Raw genomic sequence first — 27,167 nt, forward strand, 5'->3', positions numbered from 1 at the left:
CTTTTACTGTAAATACAAAGCTTTATCACTTGGACTGTTCAACCCCAGGCCACTCTTGTAGCTGAATGTTTTCTACATTTTAAGATTAGGAACCATATGTGGCACCCTGGACATCATTCGTTCATTCATTGGTATTATTTATGTTCTTAACTGGGCCACCCCCATATCTTTATAAATGACATGTCATTTGTAAAGACATGCCAGGCTGACAATAGGATAATGTAAACAACACTGCCAGAGCCGCAATGAGTTTATAGTAGGTGTGTGAATGAAAAACAATCAATATTATTGGCAGAAATAGAGGGCCCCAAAATCAAATTTTGCTTAGGGCCCCATGGAGGCTTGGGCCGGCACTGGGCCATTACATCGAAACAGTGCCATTTGTGATGAAATGAGCAAGAAAATTAACTGTACTGTAACATGTTTTTTTACGAAGCAAAGTGTCCTATACATTGAGGGGATTTCATTATAAATACATACAATTTAAAAGATGATTTCAAACTTCCCTAAATAGTAGAACAGTTACATTTGTTGCCTGTCTACGCTTCCTAAAATTTGACTGTGTGATAAAATATATCAATTTAAATTCTTCAGATTAAAAAAATATATATTAGTGTAACACCTTATCCCAACTATATTTTGTTGTTTATTTTTAAAACAAATTGGTTAAAATTCACTCTTCAGTCAAGTCCCTTGGTTTTCGGTCAGTCCTGTTACGCTAACATATTACCCCCTCACGCTAATATCAATCAATCAATCAATCTTTATTTATATAGCCCTAAATCACAAGTGTCTCAAAGGGCTGCACAAGCCACAACGACATCCTCGGTACAAAGCCCACATACGGGCAAGGAAAAACTCACCCCAGTGGGACGTCGATGTGAATGACTATGAGAAACCTTGGAGAGGACCGCATATGTGGGTAACCCCCCCCCCCTCTAGGGGAGACCGAAAGCAATGGATGTCGAGTGGGTCTGACATAATATTGTGAGAGTCCAGTCCATAGTGGATCCAACATAATAGTAATAGTATTACCCCCTTGAAAAATGTTCAATATTCCACAAGTCACATGTTCCACAAGAAATTAAATTAAACTCAAATAAAGGCCAAAAAAAGTTCACTCATTTATGTTTCTGTATATTTAGTGATATTTCAACCGTCACTAAAGGGCAAAATCTCAGCACAGTCACGTTACCTAAAAATATTGTTTCTGTGTCGAGAGGTACAAGCGGTGGAAAATGGATGAATGGATTTTTTAATAAAGCATTTTTGTTGAATCACTGTAATGGGCTAAATGTCAACATACTATTAGCATGAATGCCGTGTGGATATATTGAGTGTATTTCCTAATTTTATGCTAAAAACTCCTTTTACTTTCAATCCTATTGCTCAGATAAATCATCTTCAGGAACCTTGTCAAAATTGAAATACAATTGGGAAGTAAGATGGGCCAATACATATTTCAAGTAATATGTATAGACTTACAATTACAGTCGACAAACTATATTCATCTCCAAGGGAAATTGTTTGACACAGTTGCTCAATTACAAGAGGAAAGGATAACAAAAACACTCTCAAGGGCACTAAAAAAGAGGAAAAAAATATTAAATAAAATGACCACATTTAGAGATGAAAAAGACAGAAATCTAAGTTTACTTTGAGCAGGGGTGCTCACACTTTTTCTGCAGGCGAGCTACTTTTCAATTGATCAAGTTGTGGGGATCTACCTCATTCATATACAGGTAAAAGCCAGTAAATTAGAATATTTTGAAAAACTTGATTTATTTCAGTAATTGCATTCAAAAGGTGTAACTTGTACATTATATTTATTCATTGCACACAGACTGATGCATTCAAATGTTTATTTCATTTAATTTTGATGATTTGAAGTGGCAACAAATGAAAATCCAAAATTCCGTGTGTCACAAAATTAGAATATTACTTAAGGCTAATACAAAAAAGGGATTTTTAGAAATGTTGGCCAACTGAAAAGTATGAAAATGAAAAATATGAGCATGTACAATACTCAATACTTGGTTGGAGCTCCTTTTGCCTCAATTACTGCGTTAATGCGGCGTGGCATGGAGTCGATGAGTTTCTGGCACTGCTCAGGTGTTATGAGAGCCCAGGTTGCTCTGATAGTGGCCTTCAACTCTTCTGCGTTTTTGGGTCTGGCATTCTGCATCTTCCTTTTCACAATACCCCACAGATTTTCTATGGGGCTAAGGTCAGGGGAGTTGGCGGGCCAATTTAGAACAGAAATACCATGGTCCGTAAACCAGGCACGGGTAGATTTTGCGCTGTGTGCAGGCGCCAAGTCCTGTTGGAACTTGAAATCTCCATCTCCATAGAGCAGGTCAGCAGCAGGAAGCATGAAGTGCTCTAAAACTTGCTGGTAGACGGCTGCGTTGACCCTGGATCTCAGGAAACAGAGTGGACCGACACCAGCAGATGACATGGCACCCCAAACCATCACTGATGGTGGAAACTTTACACTAGACTTCAGGCAACGTGGATCCTGTGCCTCTCCTGTCTTCCTCCAGACTCTGGGACCTCGATTTCCAAAGGAAATGCAAAATTTGCATGGTTGGGTGATGGTTTGGGGTGCCATGTCATCTGCTGGTGTCGGTCCACTCTGTTTCCTGAGATCCAGGGTCAACGCAGCCGTCTACCAGCAAGTTTTAGAGCACTTCATGCTTCCTGCTGCTGACCTGCTCTATGGAGATGGAGATTTCAAGTTCCAACAGGACTTGGCGCCTGCACACAGCGCAAAATCTACCCGTGCCTGGTTTACGGACCATGGTATTTCTGTTCTAAATTGGCCCGCCAACTCCCCTGACCTTAGCCCCATAGAAAATCTGTGGGGTATTGTGAAAAGGAAGATGCAGAATGCCAGACCCAAAAACGCAGAAGAGTTGAAGGCCACTATCAGAGCAACCTGGGCTCTCATAACACCTGAGCAGTGCCAGAAACTCATCGACTCCATGCCACGCCGCATTAACACAGTAATTGAGGCAAAAGGAGCTCCAACCAAGTATTGAGTATTGTACATGCTCATATTTTTCATTTTCATACTTTTCAGTTGGCCAACATTTCTAAAAATCCCTTTTTTGTATTAGCCTTAAGTAATATTCTAATTTTGTGACACACGGAATTTTGGATTTTCATTTGTTGCCACTTCAAATCATCAAAATTAAATGAAATAAACATTTGAATGCATCAGTCTGTGTGCAATGAATAAATATAATGTACAAGTTACACCTTTTGAATGCAATTACTGAAATAAATCAAGTTTTTCAAAATATTCTAATTTACTGGCTTTTACCTGTATATAATTTACATTTACTTTTTTATGAAATATATGTTTTTGTTTGGGCAGCACGGTGGAAGAGGGGTTAGTGCGTCTGCCTCACAATACGAAGGTCCTGAGCAGTCCTGGGTTCAATCCCGGGCTCGGGATCTTTCTGTGTGGAGTTTGCATGTTCTCCCCGTGACTGCGTGGGTTCCCTTCGGGTACTCTGGCTTCCTCCCACCTCCAAAAACATACACCTGGGGATAGGTTGATTGGCAACACTAAATTGGCCCTAGTGTGTGAATGTGAGTGTGAATGTTGTCTGTCTATCTGTGTTGGCCCTGTGATGAGGTGGCGACTTGTCCAGGGTGTACCCCGCCTTCCGCCCGATTGTAGCTGAGATAGGCTCCAGCGCCCCCCGCGACCCCGAAGGGATTAAGCGGTAGAAAATGGATGGATGGATGTTTTTGTTAACAAGTTAAAGGTGTTTAATGATAATGCAAGCATGTTTAACACATATAGTTAATATTGTTAAAAAATTAAAGGTGTTTAATGATAATACAAGCATGTTTAATACATATAGTTAATATTGTTAACAAGTTAAAGGTGTTTAAAGATAATGCAAGCATGTTTAACACATATAGTTAATATTGTTAAAAAATTAAAGGTGTTTAATGATAATACAAGCATGTTTAATACATATAGTTAATATTGTTAACAAGTTAAAGGTGTTTAATGATAATACAAGCATGTTTAACACATAGTTAATATTGTTAAAAAATTAAAGGTGTTTAATGATAATACAAGAATGTTTAATACATATAGTTAATATTGTTAACAACTTAAAGGTGTTTAAAGATAATACAAGCATGTTTAACACATATAGTTAATATTGTTAACAAGTTAAAGGTGTTTAAAGATAATACAAGCATGTTTAACACATATAGTTAATATTGTTAATAAGTTAAAGGTGTTTAAAGATAATACAAGCATGTTTAACACATATAGTTAATATTGTTTATAAGTTAAAGGTGTTTAAAGATAATACAAGCATGTTTAACACATATAGATTCCTTTCTTTCATGAAGACAAGAATATAAGTTGGTGTATTACCTGATTCTGATGACTTGCATTGATTGGAATCAGACAGTGGTGCTGATAATGTCCGCATTTTCGAATGGAGGAGAAAAAAAGTCCTCCTTTCTGTCCAATACCACATGAAAGTGGTTGGTTTTTGGCTTCTTATTTGTCCAGCTTCCGTACTCCTTTGTATACACTTTACAAGAAATACATTGTCGGCAAACTCCGTAGCTTGCTAGCTTGTGCACGCCAGCTTTCTGAGACTCTTATTTTGTTAGCGCAACTGTGCAACTGTGCAGTCGGTCTTTGGAGTTTTGACGACAGGTACGGCGCCAGAGTCTGTTGAAATAAAGTGTTTCTCGCCTTCCAGTCGGTAATTTTAAAGAGCTGGCAGCAGCCAGCGTCATCTCAGAAGACCCTTGGGTGCCGTGAATGTCAATCAAGTGACAAAAGTGACGTCATAGTGAAGATTTATGATCGCTCATTTTTAGGACTATTTTTTTAATGCCTGGCTGGTGATCGACTGACACACCCTCCGAGATCGACCGGTAGCTCGCGATCGACGTAATGAGCACCCCTGACTTTGAGAGAGGTGCAACAAATAAATGACACCGATATGGGCGAATGGCTCCATGAAGTGAAGTGAATTATATTTATACAGCGCTTTTCTCTAGTGACTCAAAGTGATTTTACATAGTGAAACCCAATATCTAAGTTACATTTAAACCAGTGTGGGTGGCACTGGGAGCAGGTGGGTAAAGTGTCTTGCCTAAGGACACAATGGCAGTGACTAGGATGGCGGAAGCTGGGATCGAACCTGGAACCCTCAAGTTGCTGGCACGGCCACTCTACCAACCAAGCTTTACCGCCCCACAATTTATTGCAATAAATTAATTTCCACTAAGTTGGAATTATTATCAAATAAGAATTATAAATCAGTTAAAAAAAACATGTTTAGGACCATCTAAATAAGTTGTTCAACATTATGAGACACCGTTAGACATGAAATAACACCCTACAGTCAAATTTGCAATCTTAACCCAAAATAGTAATGTTGCCTGAAGCGCTCTGATTGGTTCAGTGTCATCTAGTGGCCAATACTATTGATATTTTTATTTTATTTAGCCATTTTTATGTTTGAAAATGCTTAATTTAGGACCAAAAATTTAAGAAATATGCTTAAAAAAAAAAAAGATATCCAAAAAAGAATTCAGGAAATGTCTGATAATGCACAATTGATTAGATTTGGGGCCTGGTCAGGTTCATCATTTGTACCTTAGGTTTCTGTTACAAGCTTCATCTTCTGTGTGTCTATACTAGTGGCCCATTAGAGACAAAGATAGTGGAGACTGACAAAAAGCCTAACTCATTTTATTTCATTCTGCTATAGCTATCTCAAAAATGTTTTGGCACATGTTAATTCAACTTTCAGGAAACATCTGAAATGGGATTAAGAACAATTGATTATATTTTGATGTGATCCTGTTCGCCGTCTGGATTTCTAGTTTTAATTAGTCATCGTCTTTTTTCTTCTTCAGGGAAACAGGATCGTTGACAAAAACCGTAACGAAAACAATCGTCAGTGTACGTGATCGATTCAGGGTTATATCCCATCCTTCACCTATGTCAGCTGGGATAGACTTCAGTTTTCTGTGACCATCATCAGCAGGCCCGGCCCTAACCAATCTGGCGCCCTAGGCAAGATTTTAGGTGGCGCCCCCCCACATCGGCAGTGAAGTGTATATACTCACAAGAAACCGAATAGCTTTGTCTTTGACCTTTTTTTTTACTTACAACTATACCTAATATATAAAGGGGTGGACAAGTGACTATTACCTGCAGGGCAAACATTAGCTAACCAGAAGGCAATAACAATGTAAACAAAAAACACCTGCTTAAAAGATCTAATACAAATGTCCCTGAGGAATGTAAGGTGGGAGTACTGTAATTACTTAACGTTACATTATTATTTTCCATAACAATTTAGCCCACTCCACAATATTAACCCGACGTTAAAACAGAACTAGCTATTTCTTGATTAGCAATTGCCGAATCATGTAACATTAGCTTAATGCTAAAAAGCCAGGTTACTATCACATTCTGTAACAGACAAATAATTTCATGTAGGCTAACGTTACCTACCTGCTACCTCTGTCTTTTCTCGTTTCTACTTCTCTTCTTTTCTCTTTTTTCTTCCTTGGGCACCTGACAGTTTTGGCCGTTTTGACATCTTGTGTTGAATTTTTTGATGTGGTGACGTCCAAAAAGAGTCATGATACGGGAAGGGAGGGGGCGCACCGTGCGCGGGAGGGGGGGGGGGGGGGGGGGGGGGGGGGGTCGTAATGTTGTAACAAATAATATTTCTATTAAATAGGCTTTACTTTGCATTTTAATTAACGTGGGATTATTTTTTGTATTTAGAAATAATAGTACCAACTTTTTTTTCTTTTTTTTTTTTCTCCAACATTTGTGGCACTGGCGTGGCGCCCCCTGATGGACGGCGCCCTTAGCATTTGCCTATACGGCCTATGCCACGGGCCGGCCCTGATCATCAGGATAAAGTGGGGTGACTTTGAATTGTGTTGCAAAGGCCTAGGTTGTTTGAACTGTACATAGATCTCACTGTAAAATTGGGGTATAACAGGCTTACTCTAATCCTTGTATACAGATACAGAGATGTAACACATGTGAATGTAAATTTTAATCCTTCACTCCCTAAAATGTTTGACCCAAACTAAATCAAAATCAGGAAAGAAAGCGAGGCAAGACCATCAAGTGGGTCCCCCACTCCACCTCCGGCAGTTCTTTGTTGTTTTTTTATTTCTGTAAAAGAGGCGGACCTTTCAATTAGCTCTTGTTGAGCATCTGGGACAGGATAACAAAGGAGCTGTCCTAAATCATTAATGTTGGCAAAGCCAGAGGCATGTTTAATCCATAGCAAGGAAGGCCACAGCTGGCATTCAAACAAGCAGGATCTGTAAGTGTGTGTGTGTGTGCACATGTACATATGTGTGTATGGTGACGGGAAGTTGGGTGGTTAAACAATGAACTTGCAGGTCATTTGTCCAGGTCCTACAGGAAAATCAAATTAAGTTGTTTACAAGCAGAGGCTGAATAAAGACACACAATGTGCGCCTCTTTACTATCACCTCTCCCCAGGCCAACCCATTCACTTATGAAAGAGCAGCACTGCACTATAGAATTTACCATCTGGGGTGGATAATTGATTTATTTTGCAGGCCTGCGGAAGTGCATCAGTATAGGATAAAGACTTTGGAGATTGGAAACGAAGAGATTCCTCCTAACTATAATGATGTACCGTATTTTCCGCACTATTAGCCGCACCTAAAAACCACAAATTTACTCAAAAGCTGACAGTGCGAATTATTACCCGGTGCGCTTTATATATGGATTAATATTAAGATTCATTTTCATAAAGTTTAGGTCTCGCAACTACGGTAAACAGCCGCCATCTTTTTTCCCCGTAGAAGAGGAAGTGCTTCTTCTTCTACGGCAAGCAACCGCGAAAGGTAAGCACCCGCCCCCATAGAAGAGGAAGCGCTTCTTCTTCTACTGTAAGCAACCACCCGCCCCCGTAGAAGAAGAAGAAGCGCGCGGATATTACGTTTCATTTCCTTTGTGTGTTTACATCTGTAAAGACCACAAAATGGCTCCTACTAAGCGACAGGTTTCCGGTTCATGAAAAGACGCAATCTGTCCATCCGCACACGGACTACTATTTCACAGCAACTGCCTAAAGACTTTCAAAAAAAGCTGGCTACTTTCCGTGCATATTGTAAAAACAAGATAGCTGAAAAAAAGATCCGGCCAGAGAACATTATCAACATGGACGAGGTTCCACTGACTTTTGATATTCCTGTGAACCGCACTGTGGATACAACGGGAGCACGTACGGTGAATATTCGCACCACAGGGAATGAGAAGTCATCCTTCACTGTGGTTCTAGCTTGCCATGCTAATGGCCAGAAACTTCCACCCATGGTGATATTCAAAAGGAAGACCTGGCCAAAAGAGACCTTTCCAGCCGGCGTCATCATAAAAGCTAACTCGAAGGGATGGATGGATGAAGAAAAGATGAGCGAGTGGTTAAGGGAAGTTTACGCGAAGAGGCCGGGTGGCTTTTTTCACGCAGCTCCGTCCATGTTGATATACGACTCCATGCGCGCCCACATCACGCTGGTTTTTAATATATTATTAAAGTTTGACTGACCTATCTGACTGTTTTTTTGACATTCCCTTTAGCACAGTTAGATGCGGCTTATAACACGGGGCGGCTTATAGGTGGACAAAGTTTTGAAATATGCCGTTCATTGAAGGCGCGGCTTATAACCCAGGGCGGCTTATGGTGCGGAAAATACGGTATTCCTATTTTCTTGTTAAAAGTACAGTACAGTAAAAAGAAAAAAGAATATTATCATATCAGCAGCAGTAATGCCGCTGAGAAGGAACATGCACCATTTGACTTCTTTAGCATCTATTTCATCTTTGTGGGGCATTTACTAGTTTTCTTTTCTGGGATTTGGCACCAAAGAACAAATAGTGAAATTGTACACTAGTGGCGATTTTTATAAGATTAGAAGGGAAGCTCAATTTCCCCTTAAATGTGAAAAAAACATAAGTGGTCAAATATGTACAATTGTGAGTTTTGTTAAGGATCAGCTACTTATTATATATCTTCTCATTGATTGTGTAGCACCACAGTTTCATAACAATAAACAGTGTTGAAGCTGAGCGTCCATTGACTTTAATTGTGGAGCATAGAGTGGGTTGTTCCACTGCAGCCAAACTAGACAATCATTGGATAAATACTTTGCTTTGTCCCTGAAAATGTACAGAAAGTGGACTTGGCCTCGGCTGGCCTGGACACCGGGCTTTCACATAATGGTTGGATGATTTCTCTGAGGCCAAATCCCTTTTTGACTGACATGAAAATAAGCAAATCAGCAATCTTAAAAAAAATTAAAACCAGAGCATTTTTTATGTTTCATGTCATTGTTACGGGTTGATACCAGTATGGAGCATTTTACAGTCTTCTAAATCAGGGGTTCCTAACATTTTTGACCTTGGGGCCCAACTTTTTCACTACAGGTTGGCCCGGGACCCACTGAAATATTAACACTGAATTAGTAGTCTAAAAGTCTCTCATCAGGCCACTCAAGATTTTGGGAGTGAAGGGACTGCAGATCCGGGAGGGGATCCGGTTTGGTGGCTGCAGGATTAGGTCTCTGCTTTTTGCAGATGATTTGGTCCTGATGGCTTCATCTGGCCAGGATCTTCAGCTCTCACTGGATCGGTTCGCAGCTGAGTGTGAAGCGACTGGGATGAGAATCAGCACCTCCAAGTCCGAGTCCATGGTTCTCGCCCGGAAAAGGGTGGAGTGCCATCTCCGGGTTGGGGAGGAGATCTTGCCCCAAGTGGAGGAGTTCAAGTACCTTGGAGTCTTGTTCACGAGTGAGGGAAGAGTGGATCGTGAGATCGACAGGCGGATCGGTGCGGCGTCTTCAGTAATGCGGACGCTGTATCGATCCGTTGTGGTGAAGAAGGAGCTGAGCCGGAAGGCAAAGCTCTCAATTTACCGGTCGATCTACGTTCCCATCCTCACCTATGGTCATGAGCTTTGGGTTATGACCGAAAGGACAAGATCACGGGTACAAGCGGCCGAAATGAGTTTCCTCCGCCGGGTGGCGGGGCTCTCCCTTAGAGATAGGGTGAGAAGCTCTGTCATCCGGGGGGAGCTCAAAGTAAAGCCGCTGCTCCTCCACATCGAGAGGAGCCAGATGAGGTGGTTCGGGCATCTGGTCAGGATGCCACCCGAGCGCCTCCCTAAGGAGGTGTTTAGGGCATGTCCGACCGGTAGGAGGCCACGAGGAAGACCCAGGACACGTTGGGAAGACTATGTCTCCCGGCTGGCCTGGGAACGCCTCGGGATCCCCCGGGAGGAGCTGGACGAAGTGGCTGGGGAGAGGGAAGTCTGGGCTTCCCTGCTTAGGCTGCTGCCCCCGCGACCCGACCTCGGATAAGCGGAAGAAGATGGATGGATGGATGGATGGACTGCAGAACAGGAAAGCCATCAGAGACATCACCGATGCAGCAGAAAAGGCATCAAGATGGCTGTGGATCAAGCGGGAGGATCCGTGGGCTACTCAAGCTATTTAGACACAAGCCGGGGCCTGATCAACCCCGGTTGGGTCACCTGGGCGAGGGTGTCTGATGTGAGACCTGAAACACCCAATGAACCCAGGATGCAACACTGATGATATGTCTAAGTTGCACCAAGAGTGTTTGTTTGAACTATTTCAATAATATATGCAACCTACAGTTTACAATCTTCTCAAATGTTATGAAACCATGTGTTAATTACTAGTTATGCTGATTAGAAAAATAAGTACTAACCAAATATACTGCATAAAAACGGACTCATAAATCACTGACAAAATGACAGTATTAAAAAATAATAATAATAATAATATATATATATATATATATATATATTTATATATATATATATATATATATATATATATATATATATACATATATATACATACATATCTCCTCTCTGAGCTGCCACCTTATCGTGGTAGAGGAGTTTGAGTGTCCCAATGATCCTAGGAGCTATGATGTCCGGGGGCTTTATTCCCCCTGGTAGCGTCTCCCAGGACAAACTGGTCCTAGGTGAGGTATCAGACAAAGAGCAGCTCGAAGACCTCTATGAAAAATACAAGCAAAGGACCCAGATTTCCCTCACCCGGACGTGGGTCACCGGGGCCCCCCTCTGGAGCCAGGCTGGGAGGTGGGGCACGATGGCCTGTCTTCATGGGGCCCGGCCGGGCACAGCCCGAAGAGGCAACGTGGGTCCCCCCTCCAATTGGCTCACCACCCATAACAGGGGCCATAGAGGTCGGGTGCAATGTGAGCTGGGCGGTAGCCGAAGGCAGGGCACTTGGCGGTCCGATCCTCAACTGCTTAAGCTAGCTCTTGGGACGTGGAACATCACTTCACTGGGGGGGAAGGAGCCTGAGCTAGTGCGCGAGGTGGAGAAGTTCCAGCTAGATATAGTCGGACTCACTTTGACGCACAGCAAGGACTCTGGAACCAGTTCTCTCGAGAGGGGCTGGACTCTGCATTGCCGGCAGTGAGAGGCGACGGGCTAGGGTGGAAATTCTTGTTTTCCCCCGGCCCAAAGCCTGCACGTTGGAGTTCAACCCAGTGGACGAGAGGGTAGCTTCCCTCCGCTTTCGGGTCAGGGGACGGGTCCTGACTGTTGTTTGCGCTTACGCGCCAAACGACAGCTCAGAGTACCCACCCTTTTTGGATTCACTCGAGGGAGGGAGTACTGGAGAGTATTCCCCCGGGTGATTCCCTCTTTCTACTGGGGGACTTCAACGCTCATATTGGCAACGACAGTGAAACCTGGAGAGGCGTGATTGGGAAGAATGCCCGCCCGGATCAAAACCCGAGTAGTGTTTTGTTATTGAACTTTTGTGCTTGTCACAGATTGTCCATAACAAACACCATTTTCAAACATAAGGGTGTCCATATGTGCACTTGGCACCAGGACCCCCTAGGCCGCAGTTCCATGATCGACTTTGTAGTTGTGTCATCAGATTTGCGGTCTCATGTTTTGGACACTCGGGTGAAGAGAGGGGCGGAGCTTTCTACCGATCACCACCTGGTGGTGAGTTGGCTGCGATGGTGGGGGAGGATGCCAGACAGACCTGGCAGGCCCAAACGCATTGTGAAGGTCTGCTGGGAACACCTAGCAGAGTCTCCTGTCAGAGAGAGTTTCAATTCCCGCCTCTGGAAGAACTTTGAACATGCCACGAGGGAGGCGCTGGACATTGAGTCCGAGTGGACCATGTTCCGTACCTCCATTGTCGAGGCGGCCGATTGGAGCTGTGGCCGCAAGGTGGTTGGTGCCTGTCGTGGCGGTAATCCTAGAACCCGCTGGTGGACACCAGCGGTGAGGGATGCCGTCAAGCTGAAAAAAGAGTCCTATCGGGTTCTTTTGGCTCATAGGACTCCGGCGGCAGCAGACAGGTACCGGCAGGCCAAGCGGTGTGCGGCTTCAGCGGTCGCGGAGGCAAAAACTCGGACATGGGAGGAGTTCGGGGAAGCCATGGAAAACGACTTCCAGACGGCTTTGAAGCGACTCTGGACCACCATCCGCCGCCTCAGGAAGGGGAAGCAGTGCACTGTCAACAACGTGTATGGTGGGGATGGTGTTCTGCTGACCTCGACTGCGGATGTTGTGGATCGGTGGAGGGAATACTTTGAAGACCTCCTCAATACTACCAACACGTCTTCCTATGAGGAAGCAGTGCCTGGGGAATCTGTGGTAGGCTCTCCTATTTCTGGGGCTGAGGTTGCTGAGGTAGTTAAAAAGCTCTAGAATTTCTAGGCGCAGTCAGGGCTTTTGAGGGTATCTGGTTGTGGCTGCAGGATTAGGTCTCTGATTTTTGCAGATGATGTAGTCCTGATGGCTGCATCTGGCCAAGATCTTCAGCTCTCACTGGATCGGTTTGCAGCCGAGTGTGAAGCGACTGAGATGAGAATCAGCACCTCCAAGTCTGAGTCCATGGTTCTCACCCGGAAAAGGGTGGAGGAGATCTTGCCCCAAGTGGAGGAGTTGAAGTACCTCGGAGTCTTGTTCACGAGTGAGGGCAGAGTTGATCGTGAGATCGACAGGCGGATCGGTGCGGCGTCTTCAGTAATGCGGACGCTGTATCGATCTGTTGGGGTGAAAAAGGAGCTGAGCCGGAAGGCAAAGCTCTCAATTTACCGGTCGATCTATGTTCCCATCTTCACCTATGGTCATGAGCTTTGGGTTATGACCGAAAGGACAAGATCGCGGGTACAAACGGCCTAAATGAGTTTCCTCCGCCGGGTGGCGGGGCTCTCCCTTAGAGATTGGGTGAGAAGCTCTGTCATCCGGGAGGAGCTCAAAGTAAAGCCGCTGCTCCTCCACATCGAGAGGAGCCAGATGAGGTGGTACGGGCATCTGGTCAGGATGCCACCCGAACGCCTCCCGAGGGAGGTGTTTTGGGCACGTCCGACCGGTAGGAGGCCACGGGGAAGACCCAGGACACGTTGGGAAGACAATCTCTCCCGGCTGGTCTGGGAACGCCTCGGGATCCCCCGGGAGGAGCTGGACAAAGTAGCTGGGGAGAGGGAAGTCTGGGCTTCCCTGCTTAGGCTGCTGCCCCCGCGACCCGACCTCGGATAAACGAAAGAAGATGGATGGATGGATGGATGGATGGATGGATATATATATATATATATATATATATATATATATATATATATATATATATATATATATATATATATATATATATATATATAAAAAATATATATATATATATATATAAACTATAATGGATAACACATCTTTGAAGTTGTCTTGATACCACTTACGTATATTAAGGTTATTAAAATTACTGTTCAACTTAATAAATCAACTCTGCGTAACTTAGTATATACAGATACATTTCAACAAATCTGAATATGGTGCATCACACTATTTCAGAATCAATCCAGACAGGGTACAACGTATTCAATTGCTCTGAGCGGAGTGTAAAATTAAATTATGCGCAGTGCGTAAATTTCTTTTAAAATAATAGTACTTTTTTAACAGGAAATAATCGAAATTGAACATAAACATGTATTTGACGCTCAAACCTTAATATTAAGAAAATATGTAGAACTTCTTTATTCAGTGTTACATTATTTACATACACAAAAGTGTATACATAATTGTTGGCAATTTGGAGTGCATAACCTAGACAAATCATATTTTGAATATTATGTTCAATACCATAACTATTTTCTGTTCCATCAGTAAAATGTAATGTGTAAATTTTATCATGTAGGTCTACCCTTTATTTAGACAATTATGACAGGAAAAAATGATTACTGATCTAAGGTTTGTAAAAAAAAAACTAAAAAAAACTCTCAACAGAGTATAGTGCATGAAAGTATGTGTGCATGTTTATGGTCATATGAAGAAATAAACTTGTTTTATTCTATATTGTGTACAACTACACTGCGTGTGCATAATAATAGGCGTCTTCTTGGCCACTGTCCTGTGTAAATACAGCAACCAGTGTTATAAACTAATGTATATACAGGTAAAAGCCAGTAAATTAGAATATTTTGAAAAACTTGATTTATTTCAGTAATTGCATTCAAAAGGTGTAACTTGTACATTATATTTATTCATTGCACACAGACTGATGCATTCAAATGTTTATTTCATTTAATTTTGATGATTTGAAGTGGCAACAAATGAAAATCCAAAATTCCGTGTGTCACAAAATTAGAATATTACTTAAGGCTAATACAAAAAAGGGATTTTTAGAAATGTTGGCCAACTGAAAAGTATGAAAATTAAAAATATGAGCATGTACAATACTCAATACTTGGTTGGAGCTCCTTTTGCCTCAATTACTGCGTTAATGCGGCGTGGCATGGAGTCGATGAGTTTCTGGCACTGCTCAGGTGTTATGAGAGCCCAGGTTGCTCTGATAGTGGCCTTCAACTCTTCTGCGTTTTTGGGTCTGGCATTCTGCATCTTCCTTTTCACAATACCCCACAGATTTTCTATGGGGCTAAGGTCAGGGGAGTTGGCGGGCCAATTTAGATCAGAAATACCATGGTCCGTAAACCAGGCACGGGTAGATTTTGCGCTGTGTGCAGGCGCCAAGTCTTGTTGGAACTTGAAATCTCCATCTCCATAGAGCAGGTCAGCAGCAGGAAGCATGAAGTGCTCTAAAACTTGCTGGTAGACGGCTGCGTTGACCCTGGATCTCAGAAAACAGAGTGGACCGACACCAGCAGATGACATGGCACCCCAAACCATCACCCAACCATGCAAATTTTGCATTTCCTTTGGACATCGAGGTCCCAGAGTCTGGAGGAAGACAGGAGAGGCACAGGATCCACGTTGCCTGAAGTCTAGTGTAAAGTTTCCACCATCAGTGATGGTTTGGGGTGCCATGTCATCTGCTGGTGTCGGTCCACTCTGTTTCCTGAGATCCAGGGTCAACGCAGCCGTCTACCAGCAAGTTTTAGAGCACTTCATGCTTCCTGCTGCTGACCTGCTCTATGGAGATGGAGATTTCAAGTTCCAACAGGACTTGGCGCCTGCACACAGCGCAAAATCTACCCGTGCCTGGTTTACGGACCATGGTATTTCTGTTCTAAATTGGCCCGCCAACTCCCCTGACCTTAGCCCCATAGAAAATCTGTGGGGTATTGTGAAAAGGAAGATGCAGAATGCCAGACCCAAAAACGCAGAAGAGTTGAAGGCCACTATCAGAGCAACCTGGGCTCTCATAACACCTGAGCAGTGCCAGAAACTCATCGACTCCATGCCACGCCGCATTAACGCAGTAATTGAGGCAAAAGGAGCTCCAACCAAGTATTGAGTATTGTACATGCTCATATTTTTCATTTTCATACTTTTCAGTTGGCCAACATTTCTAAAAATCCCTTTTTTGTATTAGCCTTACACAATATTCTAATTTTGTGACACACGGAATTTTGGATTTTCATTTGTTGCCACTTCAAATCATCAAAATTAAATAAAATAAACATTTGAATGCATCAGTCTGTGTGCAATGAATAAATATAATGTACAAGTTACACCTTTTGAATGCAATTACTGAAATAAATCAAGTTTTTCAAAATATTCTAATTTACTGGCTTTTACCTGTATGTCTCACATGGCTGTCTTTCTTCGTGTGTTGGCTTAAACAATATGCTCTTTTGGGTTGTCAAGTTGTGTAATTAATAGCTGAACAGTGTGGCGAGGACATCATTAAAGTACACTGTACAGGTATCTTGCTTATTATATTGGCAGGTAAAATCGCGGTATCATGGTGTACTACAAAAGTATAGTTTTGTTTTAAAGTAAGTATTTTTCGAACATGCGGACATGATGTAAGCAACCTTGCTCCTGCTCTACCATCTTTAATATTAACAGTAATTTAGTACAGTATGAGTCATTTTGAAATATTAGTTTTGGCCTACTGTCGCGTAGACGTCTCGATGCAAAAAGCGCTTCAAGTTGGCCGTATTTTTACCGGAGAAAATGCAGCCACGGGGTTTACAAGTTGTTTTGTTATCTACCACGGCAAAAGGGGAAGTGAGTCCATGTCGTCTTTTCTCTTTCTTCACAGTGTAGGATACATATTGTATTGTCGTCTTGTATTGCGTCTTGTTTTCCAGGTGAAAAATCAAGACAGTGTGCATTTTAAAGACGCTAGTTCTGATTGGATACCATCCATCCATCCATTTTCTACCGCTTGTCCCCTTCTGGGTAGCACCCTTTGTGCTTTTCCACCCACCCCTCTCCCACATGCAACTATGATTGGCTATTTTCTCCCACCCACCTACAGACGGAAATAAATATGATTGGATTTGGTCTTTGTCGATGTTTTTGTCTTGTTTTTATTCGTTGACTAAATTGTCAATTAATTTCCTCTTTGTTTTAGTCAACATGCTTTTGTCTTCATTCATTATTGTCCTAATTTCGGCAAGGGAAAATAGGTCGGTGACAGTAACTAAGCGGAAATTTTTACTCAACAAAATGAACACTGCTTCCTAGCAATGTCTTCAGGTCTAAATAGAATGTTGATCTTAGCGCTGCTTTCGATACCGTCGATCATAATATTTTATTAGAGCGTATCAAAACACGTATTGGTATGTCAGACTTAGCCTTGTCGTGGTTTAACTCTTATCTTACTGACAGGATGCAGTGCGTCTCCCATAACAATGTGACCTCGGACTATGTTAAGGTAACGTGCGGAGTCCCCCAAGGTTCGGTTCTTGGCCCTGCACTCTTTAGTATTTACATGCTGCCGCTAGGCGACATCATACGCAAATACGGTGTTAGCTTTCACTGTTATGCTGATGACACCCAACTCTACATGCCCCTAAAGCTGACCAACACGCCGGATTGTAGTCAGCTGGAGGCGTGTCTTAATGAAATTAAACAATGGATGTCCGCTAACTTCTTGCAACTCAACACTAAGGAAACGGAAATGCTGATTATCGGTCCTGCTAAACACCGACATTTATTTGATAATACCACCTTAACATTTGACAACCAAACAATTACACAAAGCGACTCAGTAAAGAATCTGGGTATTATCTTCGACCCAACTCTCTCCTTTGAGTCACACATTAAGAGTGTTACTAAAACGGCCTTCTTTCATCTCCGTAAAATCGCTAAAATTCGTTCCATTTTGTCCACTAGCGACGCTGAGATCATTATTCATGCGTTCGTTACATCTCGTCTCGATTACTGTAACGTATTATTTTCGGGTCTCCCTATGTCTAGCATTAAAAGATTACAGTTGGTACAAAATGCGGCTGCTAGACTTTTGACAAGAACAAGAAAGTTTGATCATATTACGCCTATACTGGCTCACCTGCACTGGCTTCCTGTGCACTTAAGATGCGACTTTAAGGTTTTACTACTTACGTATAAAATACTACACGGTCTAGCTCCAGCCTATCTTGCCGATTGTATTGTACCATATGTCCCGGCAAGAAATCTGCGTTCAAAGAACTCCGTGTTACGATCCGCTGCCCGGATCATAGTTTGTTTATGTTTGTGTCACGTGTTTTCAGCACCTTGAGTTTAGTTTGTTTCTGTTGCCATGACGGCAGATTGTACGCACCTGCCTCTGGTTAGTGTTCGGGACGCGCACCTGTTGCCCGGGCACTAATCAGAGGGCTATTTAGTCTTTGCTCTGGCCTCACTCTGTCTGGCTTCGTAGTTTGTTCCCATACAACAGATAACGACAACTTTGATTCCCGCTAGCTTTTCACGCTATGCCATTTTGCCTGCTAGCTCCCACGCTAGTCCTTTTGTTTTTGCCTTTTGCTATTTGCACATCTTTTGTTCGTTCCCCGTACGATTTATATTTTAAATAAATCATTTTTCTACCTGCAAGCTGTGTCCGAAGCCGTCTGCATCCTTGGGAGAACCACACCCGCATCATTATGCGACCAAGTCGTTTCACTCCGGCTTATTAGTGATTCCCAGAGCCCAAAAAAAGTCTGCGGGCTGTAGAGCGTTTTCTATTCGGGCTCCAGCACTATGGAATGCCCTCCCGGTAACAGTTAGAGATGCTACCTCAGTAGAAACATTTAAGTCCCATCTCAAAACTCATTTGTATACTCTAGCCTTTGAATAGCCCCCCTTTTTTAGACCAGTTGATCTGCCGTTTCTTTTCTTTTCTCCTCTGCTCCCCCCTATCCCTTGTGGAAGGGGAGACACACAGATCCGGTGGCCATGGATGGGGTGCTGGCTGTCCGGGGTCGGGACCCGGGGTGGACCGCTTGCCTGTATATCGGTTGGGAACATCTCTGCGCTGCTGACCCGTCTCTGCTCGGGATGGTTTCCTGCTGACCCCACTGTGGACTGGACTCTTACTGTTATGCTGGATCCACTATGGACTGGACTCTCACAATATTATGTTAGACCCACTCGACATCCATTGCATTCGGTCTCCCTAGAGGGGGGGGGGTTACCCACATATGCGGTCCTCTCCAAGGTTTCTCATAGTCATTCACATCGACGTCCCACTGGGGTGAGTTTTTCCTTGCCCTTATGTGGGCTATACCGAGGATGTCGTTGTGGCTTGTGCAGCCCTTTGAGACACTTGTGATTTAGGGCTATATAAATAAACATTGATTGATTGATTGATTGATTGAAAATTGACCAACTTTTCGGCTTATGGCCACACTTTCTACTATAAAAGAGCGAGTCATAATTTATAATGTAGCACAAACTTTTACCAACTCATATGCGACGCAGCAGCTCACGGGCTCAATATGTCAATACCTACATCAAGGTTACCTCTCTGTGATCAAGGCGCCGTGTTACTTAAAGTAGTTCCTCGGCATTAGCTCTTATAATGACAATGTTGCAAATACTTGGTTAATATGCAGGTCATGCCATGTAAATGGAGTATTGTTGGCAGTTTTTGGATGTTTATTTTTGGGCTTTATAGGCGTAATTGTCACGGCGCGGATTCGAACCCGTGTCTCTCATAATTCTGAGTGTCACAATTCCTCTTCTGGCTGCTCGCTCGGACACGCCCCCCGCTCACGCTGGGCAGCGACAAGGCTGCAGGCAATCACTCATCATCACACCTGGGCTTGACGAGAGGGAGCGGCATAAAGAGACAGCGAAGCCAGGAGACCTTTGCCAGAACGTAGCCAATCTCACCTGAGTAAGCATCACGTCTGGCACCGCTCCCTCGTTTCTTGTTCGCCTTCATTGTGCTCTTCCTCGTTCCTGTCTTGATGTCCTTTGTGTCTTCCACAGTGTTTTCCGCGATCGTGTCTTGCCTCACGACCTCCTCCCGGATTGTTGCTTGCCTTCCCCGATCCTTGACCACTGTTTGGACCCTGACATCGTTGCCTCTCTCCAGCCCCCGACTGCTTGCCTTCCTGCTGACTACCCCTTTGCCTTCCCCTTTGGATTCGACGAAAGATAGTGATGGGTTCATGAGGCGTCATGAAGCGTTTCGACACATTGCAAAACTGTATTGATACTGTGTCGATACTGTGTCACTAAATACTGACATCTGCTGGACATTAAAAATCCCTACAGGCAACCTATGGACCGACTCAACTGACACTGATTTGATGCCCTAGTACAGGGGTCACCAACCTTTTTGAAACCAAAAACTACTTCTTGGGTACTGATTAATGCGAAGGGCTACCAGTTTGATACACACTTGTCGATTGCATTGTACCATATGTCCCGGCAAGAAATCTGCGTTCAAAGAACTCCGGCTTATTAGTGATTCCCAGAGCCCAAAAAAAGTCTGCGGGCTATAGAGCGTTTTCTATTCGGGCTCCAGTACTATGGAATGCCCTCCCGGTAACAATTAGAGATGCTACCTCAGTAGAAGCATTTAAGTCCCATCTTAAAACTCATTTGTATACTCTAGCCTTTAAATAGCCCCCCTGTTAGACCAGTTGATCTGCCGTTTCTTTTCTTTTCTCCTCTGCTCCCCTTTTCCTTGAGGGGGGGGGGGCACAGGTCCGGTGGCCATGGATGAAGTGCTGGCTGTCCAGAGTCGGGACCCGGGGTGGACCGCTCGCCTGTGCATCGGCTGGGAACATCTCTACGCTGCTGACCCGTCTCCGCTCGGGATGGTGTCCTGCTGGCCCCACTATGGACTGGACTCTTACTATTATGTTGGATCCACTATGGACTGGACTCTCACAATATTATGTCAGACCCACTCGACATCCATTGCATTCGGTCTCCCCTAGAGGGGGGGGGGTTACCCACATATGCGGTCCTCTCCAAGGTTTCTCATAGTCATTCACATCGACGTCCCACTGGGGTGAGTTTTTCCTTGCCCGTATGTGGGCTTTGTACCGAGGATGTCGTTGTGGCTTGTGCAGCCCTTTGAGACACTTGTGATTTAGGGCTATATAAATAAAGATTGATTGAAAGATTGATTGAAGTGAAGACCAAGTCTTTAAAATATTTTCTTGGATTTTCAAATTCTATTTGAGTTTTGTCTCTTTTAGAATTAAAAATGTCGAGCAAAGCGAGACCAGCTTGCTAGTAAATAAATACAATTTAAAAAATAGAGGCAGCTCACTGGTAAGTGCTGCTCTTTGAGCTATTTTTAGAACAGGCCAGCGGGCGACTGATCTGGTCCTTACGGGCTACCTGGTTCCCGCGGGCACCGCGTTGGTGACCCCTGCCCTAGTATATACAATAATATAAACCAAGTCATTGTATTTCATTTAGGATTATTTCATATCTTCATTTAAATAAAAATATATTTTTATCTTTTTTTAGATACAGTCAATAAATAATGTGAACATGTATCATAACATGGACATCTAAGAGAACGTGTTGTGGATGATTGTGGACTGGGAATTTTTTTAATTGTATTTTTTTACACATTTTTATAAAAAAAAAAAAAAAAAAGTTTTTCCGACGTTTTAGACGATTTCTCTTCTTAGTTATTATTTCTCTGGCTGTAGAAAAGACCCGCTCACAGGGCACGGAGGAGGCGTCAGTGCGACACAGTTCGCGTATCGGTCACGTGACCAAAACAGCTCATGATCGGTCACGTGCCTTTCTAAAAGCGGTACGCGCACCGACACAGGGTTTTGCTCTATGAGCTCGACGCATGCGCCGATGCATCGGTGTTGCCGGACCCATCACTAACGAAAGATACATCCAACACGCACCGACAACACCCTCTGGTAAATTCTACATTGTTAATTCCACACATAGTCTGCATTCACTCACTAGTGGTAGCATACACTTCCCACACATTCATCAGAGGTTTAAATAAACCTTCAAAAACGCAGTTCTGCCTTGGTGTCGCCTCCTTCCCTTTGCCTAGTACAAAGTAATATATGACTCCCATTAGCTACATTGTTAGCCGTCTAGTACAAGCCATGTATTAGGCTACATTTTAAAATGCATACAAAAGAAAAACATATGTGTGCTTGTTTTACATATAGGTTTGTGTATGGAAAATAAAAAAAAGTGGTTCCCCTTTCGGTCATTTGGTTTTTTTACAATACATTGCTCATTTATATAGGTCATTTTGCTCATTAGGTCTCTGCTTTTTGGTCCTGATGGCTTCATCTAGCCAGGATCTTCAGCTCTCACTGGATCGGTTCACAGCTGAGTGTGAAGCGACTGGGATGAGAATCAGCACCTCCAAGTCCGAGTCCATGGTTCTCGCCCGGAAAAGGGTAGAGTGCCATCTCCGGGTTGGGGAGGAGATCTTGCCCCAAGTAGAGGAGTTCAAGTACCTCGGAGTCTTGTTCACGAGTGAGGGAAGAGTGGATCGTGAGATCGACAGGCGGATCGGTGCGGCGTCTTCAGTAATGCGGACGCTGTATCGATCCGTTGTGGTGAAGAAGGAGCTGAGCCGGAAGGCAAAGCTCTCAATTTACCGGTCGATCTACGTTCCCATCCTCACCTATGGTCATGAGCTTTGGGTTATGACCGAAAGGACAAGATCACGGGTACAAGCGGCCGAAATGAGTTTCCTCCGCCGGGTGGCGGGTCTCTCCCTTAGAGATAGGGTGAGAAGCTCTGCCATCCGGGGGGAGCTCAAAGTAAAGCCACTGCTCCTCCACATCGAGAGGAGCCAGGTGGTTCGGGCATCTAGTCAGGATGCCACCCGAGCGCCTCCCTAGGGAGTTGTTTAGGGCACGTCCGACCGGTAGGAGGCCACGAGGAAGACCCAGGACACGTTGGGAAGACTATGTCTCCCGGCTGGCCTGGGAACGCCTCGGGATCCCCCGGGAGGAGCTGGACGAAGTGGCTGGGGAGAGGGAAGTCTGGGCTTCCCTGCTTAGGCTGCTGCCCCCGCGACCCGACCTCGGATAAGCGGAAGAAGATGGATGGATGGATGGATTTTGCTCATTTCTACATCGGACAGAAAATTACTAGCAGAATAATTTAGCGCTGTATAATTTTGGTTAGGATGCAATATGACATTGTTTTAGACTTATACTTAGACTTAGACTTAGACTTCCTTTTTATTGTCATTCAAATTTGAACTTTACAGCACAGATAAGAATGAAATTTGGTTACATAAGCTCATGGTAGTGCAGGATAAAAAAGCAATAAGGTGCATGTATAAATAAATATATATAAATAATATATATAATATATATAAATAAATAAATAGATTACTGTACAGATAAATATATTGCACTTTTTCACATGCGTCCACGTTTATAGATGTATGTTATGTTGTCTTTTTTATTCCAGCGAGTTAATCCATTTTGGGGGGAGTTGAGGGCATAATTTAATTATGATGCGTTCAAGAGCCTTACGGCCTGAGGGAAGAAGCTGTTACAGAACCTGGAGGTTCTGCTTCGGAGGCTGCGGAACCTCTTTCTAGAGTCCAGCAGTGAAAACAGTCCTTGGTGGGGGTGGGAGGAGTCTTTGCAGATTTTCTGAGCCCTGGTCAGGCAGCGGCTTTTTGCGATCTCCTGGATAAGAGGAAGAGGAGTCCTGATGATCTTTTCCGCCGTCCTCACCACTCTCTGGAGAGACTTCCAGTCTGAGGCATTGCAGGCTCCAGTCCAGACAGAGATGCTGTTGGTCAGCAGGCTCTCTGTAGAATGTGGTGAGAATGGGGGGAGGGAGCTGTGCTCTTTTCCTCCGACGCAAAAAGTGCATGCGCTGCTGAGCTCTTTTTACATGAGCTCCGGTGTGTAGGGACCAGGTTATATTGTCAGTTATCTGCACCCCCATGAACTTGGTGCTGCTTACTATCTCCACCGCTGTGCCGTTGATGAAGAGTGGAGCGTGGCTGGACTGGTGCCTCCTGAAGTCAACGATGATCTCCTTGGTCTTGTTGACATTCAGGACCAGGTTGTTGGTTCTGCACCAGTCAACCAGATGTTTCACCTCCTCCCTGTAGTCCATGTTGTTGTTGTCACGGATGAGGCCCACTACTGTCGTGTCGTCTGCATACTTCACAATGTGGTTAGTAGTGGACCTGGCGCAGCAGTCATGGGTCATCAACGTGAACAGCAGCGGACTCAGGACGCAGCCCTGGGGGGAGCCAGTGCTCAGGGAGATGGCACTGGAGGTGTTGTTGCCCACTCTCACAGATTGGGGTCTGTCTGTGAGGAAGTCAAGCAGCCAGTTGCAAAGGGGGGTACTGAATCCAAGGGGGACCAGTTTGCTCACCAAGTGCTGTGGGATGATGGTGTTGAATGCTGAGCTGAAGTCCAGGAACAACTTCCGCACGTGTGTGTCCTTTCCTTCCAGATGTTCTAAGCTCAGGTGGAGTGCAGAGGAGATGGCGTCTTCTGTGGAGCGGTTAGGGCGATAAGCAAACTGGTATGGGTCAAATGTGGGGGGGAAGTCTGGAGACAATATATTCCTTTACCAGCCTCTCGAAGCACTTCATTATGATGGGGGTGAGTGCAACGGGGCGGTAATCATTGAGGGAGGAGATAGTGGGGTTTTTTGGCACTAGAATGATTGTGGCCGTCTTAAAACATGATGGTACCACAGCCTGGGTCAGCGAGATGTTGAAGATGTCTGTGAGAACCCCAGCCAGCTGGTCTGCACATCCCTTAAGCACCTTGCCCGGAATGTCATCAGGTCCCGGTGCTTTCCGGGGGTTCACTCTCCTCAGGGTTTTCCGGACATCCGCTATATCCAGGTTGAGCGGCTGCTCATCAGGGCGAGGGATGGATTTTCTCGCCGGAGTGGTTTTAATTTCATTTTGACAAAATTGAAGTCATCATTAAGAAATGTTTCCATTAATTATTACACGTTTGTCAAATATGAATTAAATGGTTTTTTTTAATGATTATCATCCATTAAATTCTAATAGGTATGTTCTACAAACCTCTAAATTAGTGGTTCCAAAACTTTTCACAGTCACGTATCCCTTCAGATATTTGACCTGAAGCCATGTCCGCCCTTCTCCTGTACTCCACTTTAAAAATATAAATAATTATGTAAGCACATAATAGAAATCTAACTCTGAATTATTTCTTACTTTCTTGACATGTAAATAATTATTATATGTTTATAAAACATATTTTTGGGGGAAAAGGAAATCTCTATATCCTACTTAATTCTCCCTTCATGAAAACATACATGCATCCTGACTGCCAGACAGGTATTACAGTAACAAATATTATTGACAGTGCTGTATTTTGTTCATCAGTCAAAAAGCTGAAATGTGTGTTAAAATGCTGTATCAGAAATAGAACAGATGGATTTTAAAGACTGAATTACAGTACGGTGTGTTTGAATGTGGTACCCAAAGAGTAATTAGCCTGTGTTTAATTAAAATGCATATCGGCAAGCAATTTTACACTTTATTAGAAAAAAGAGAAGAATTATTATCAGGCAGTGTTATGAATATTATTTATTTGGGCAACATTTAATGTCAAGAATAACAAAAGCATCCATTTCGCTAGAACAAACTGTGCATCATTCATTTTTCGAAATTAAACCAAATCTAAAAAAAACCCATCTCTTTTATTCAGACCTAAAACGAAATAGCGGAAAACTTTTTTTTTCACTGTTTCTGATTTAGTTTACAATTGGAAAATGGACAAATAGGATAACGGGCATACAAATGTAATTTTTGTCAATCCATTTGACACACAAACTTTAGTTTTACATGGACTTGCAGGTAAAAAATTGAAGAAGACGACCATTCTAAATCAAGTTTGGGTTATAGGATGTCTTCGTTTTAATCTCCACATCAATAATAAACACAAATACATGTACATACAGGTAAAAGCCAGTAAATTAGAATATTTTGAAAAACTTGATTTATTTCAGTAATTGCATTCAAAAGGTGTAACTTGTACATTATATTTATTCATTGCACACAGACTGATGCATTCAAATGTTTATTTCATTTAATTTTGATGATTTGAAGTGGCAACAATTGAAAATCCAAAATTCCGTGTGTCACAAAATTAGAATATTACTTATAAGGCTAATACAAAAAAGGGATTTTTAGAAATGTTGGTCATCTGCTGGTGTCGGTCTCACTCCTGAGATCCAGGGTCAACGCAGCCGTCTACCAGCAAGTTTTAGAGCACTTCATGCTTCCTGCTGCTGACCTGCTCTATGGAGATGGAGATTTCAAGTTCCAACAGGACTTGGCGCCTGCACACAGCGCAAAATCTACCCGTGCCTGGTTTACGGACCATGGTATTTCTGTTCTAAATTGGCCCGCCAACTCCCCTGACCTTAGCCCCATAGAAAATCTGTGGGGTATTGTGAAAAGGAAGATGCAGAATGCCAGACCCAAAAACGCAGAAGAGTTGAAGGCCACTATCAGAGCAACCTGGGCTCTCATAACACCTGAGCAGTGCCAGAAACTCATCGACTCCATGCCACGCCGCATTAACGCAGTAATTGAGGCAAAAGGAGCTCCAACCAAGTATTGAGTATTGTACATGCTCATATTTTTCATTTTCATACTTTTCAGTTGGCCAACATTTCTAAAAATCCCTTTTTTGTATTAGCCTTAAGTAATATTCTAATTTTGTGACACACGGAATTTTGGATTTTCAATTGTTGCCACTTCAAATCATCAAAATTAAATGAAATAAACATTTGAATGCATCAGTCTGTGTGCAATGAATAAATATAATGTACAAGTTACACCTTTTGAATGCAATTACTGAAATAAATCAAGTTTTTCAAAATATTCTAATTTACTGGCTTTTACCTGTATACTGCAATAGTAGTGCAATATTCATTTTAATATTCTGTATAATAAACATATTCTACCATATAAGTTCTTAACTCTTCATATCCTTAAAAGGGGCTTGGTTGCCTTACAAAAGTTAGAAAGGGATCAAATACCTATTTCCCCTTCTGTATATATATCTACACATCCATCCATTTTTAACACCACCTATCTTAGGGGTAAGGGTCACTGGTGAACTGGAGCCTATTCGATTGGACATTGGGCATTTAAAAAAAATCCCATTTAGGACTACATCAGGAAAGTCTGAATGTATTAATCTTGCACTTTGCAATTAGGTGCAGTAGACCTGCAGGTGAAATAAAACATTATTGTGGCACCAAAGTACTATGCAGAGCTTTTATTCGAATCTTTGTCAAGTCATACAGGCCATATTATATCAGGTAAATAAGGGGTTCCCATAATTTTCCAAGATTTAAGGATGTGGTAGGCTGTTTTGACAAATATTGAGCATAAAGATGCTAAAAACAATCCAATGTAGATCAATATACGTATGC

At 43.1% G+C, this 27,167-nt stretch overlaps 1 protein-coding gene across 1 annotated transcript in view; it reads right to left on the reverse strand.

Annotated features, from left to right (window-relative positions):
• Nucleotides 1–27,167, reverse strand: part of LOC133616089 (multiple epidermal growth factor-like domains protein 10) — a 572,792-nt gene that overhangs the window by 333,498 nt on the left and 212,127 nt on the right. The window lies entirely within an intron of this gene.

This window comes from Nerophis lumbriciformis, linkage group LG15 (genome assembly GCF_033978685.3).
Source record: "Nerophis lumbriciformis linkage group LG15, RoL_Nlum_v2.1, whole genome shotgun sequence".
Classification (NCBI taxonomy): Eukaryota; Metazoa; Chordata; class Actinopteri; order Syngnathiformes; family Syngnathidae; genus Nerophis; species Nerophis lumbriciformis.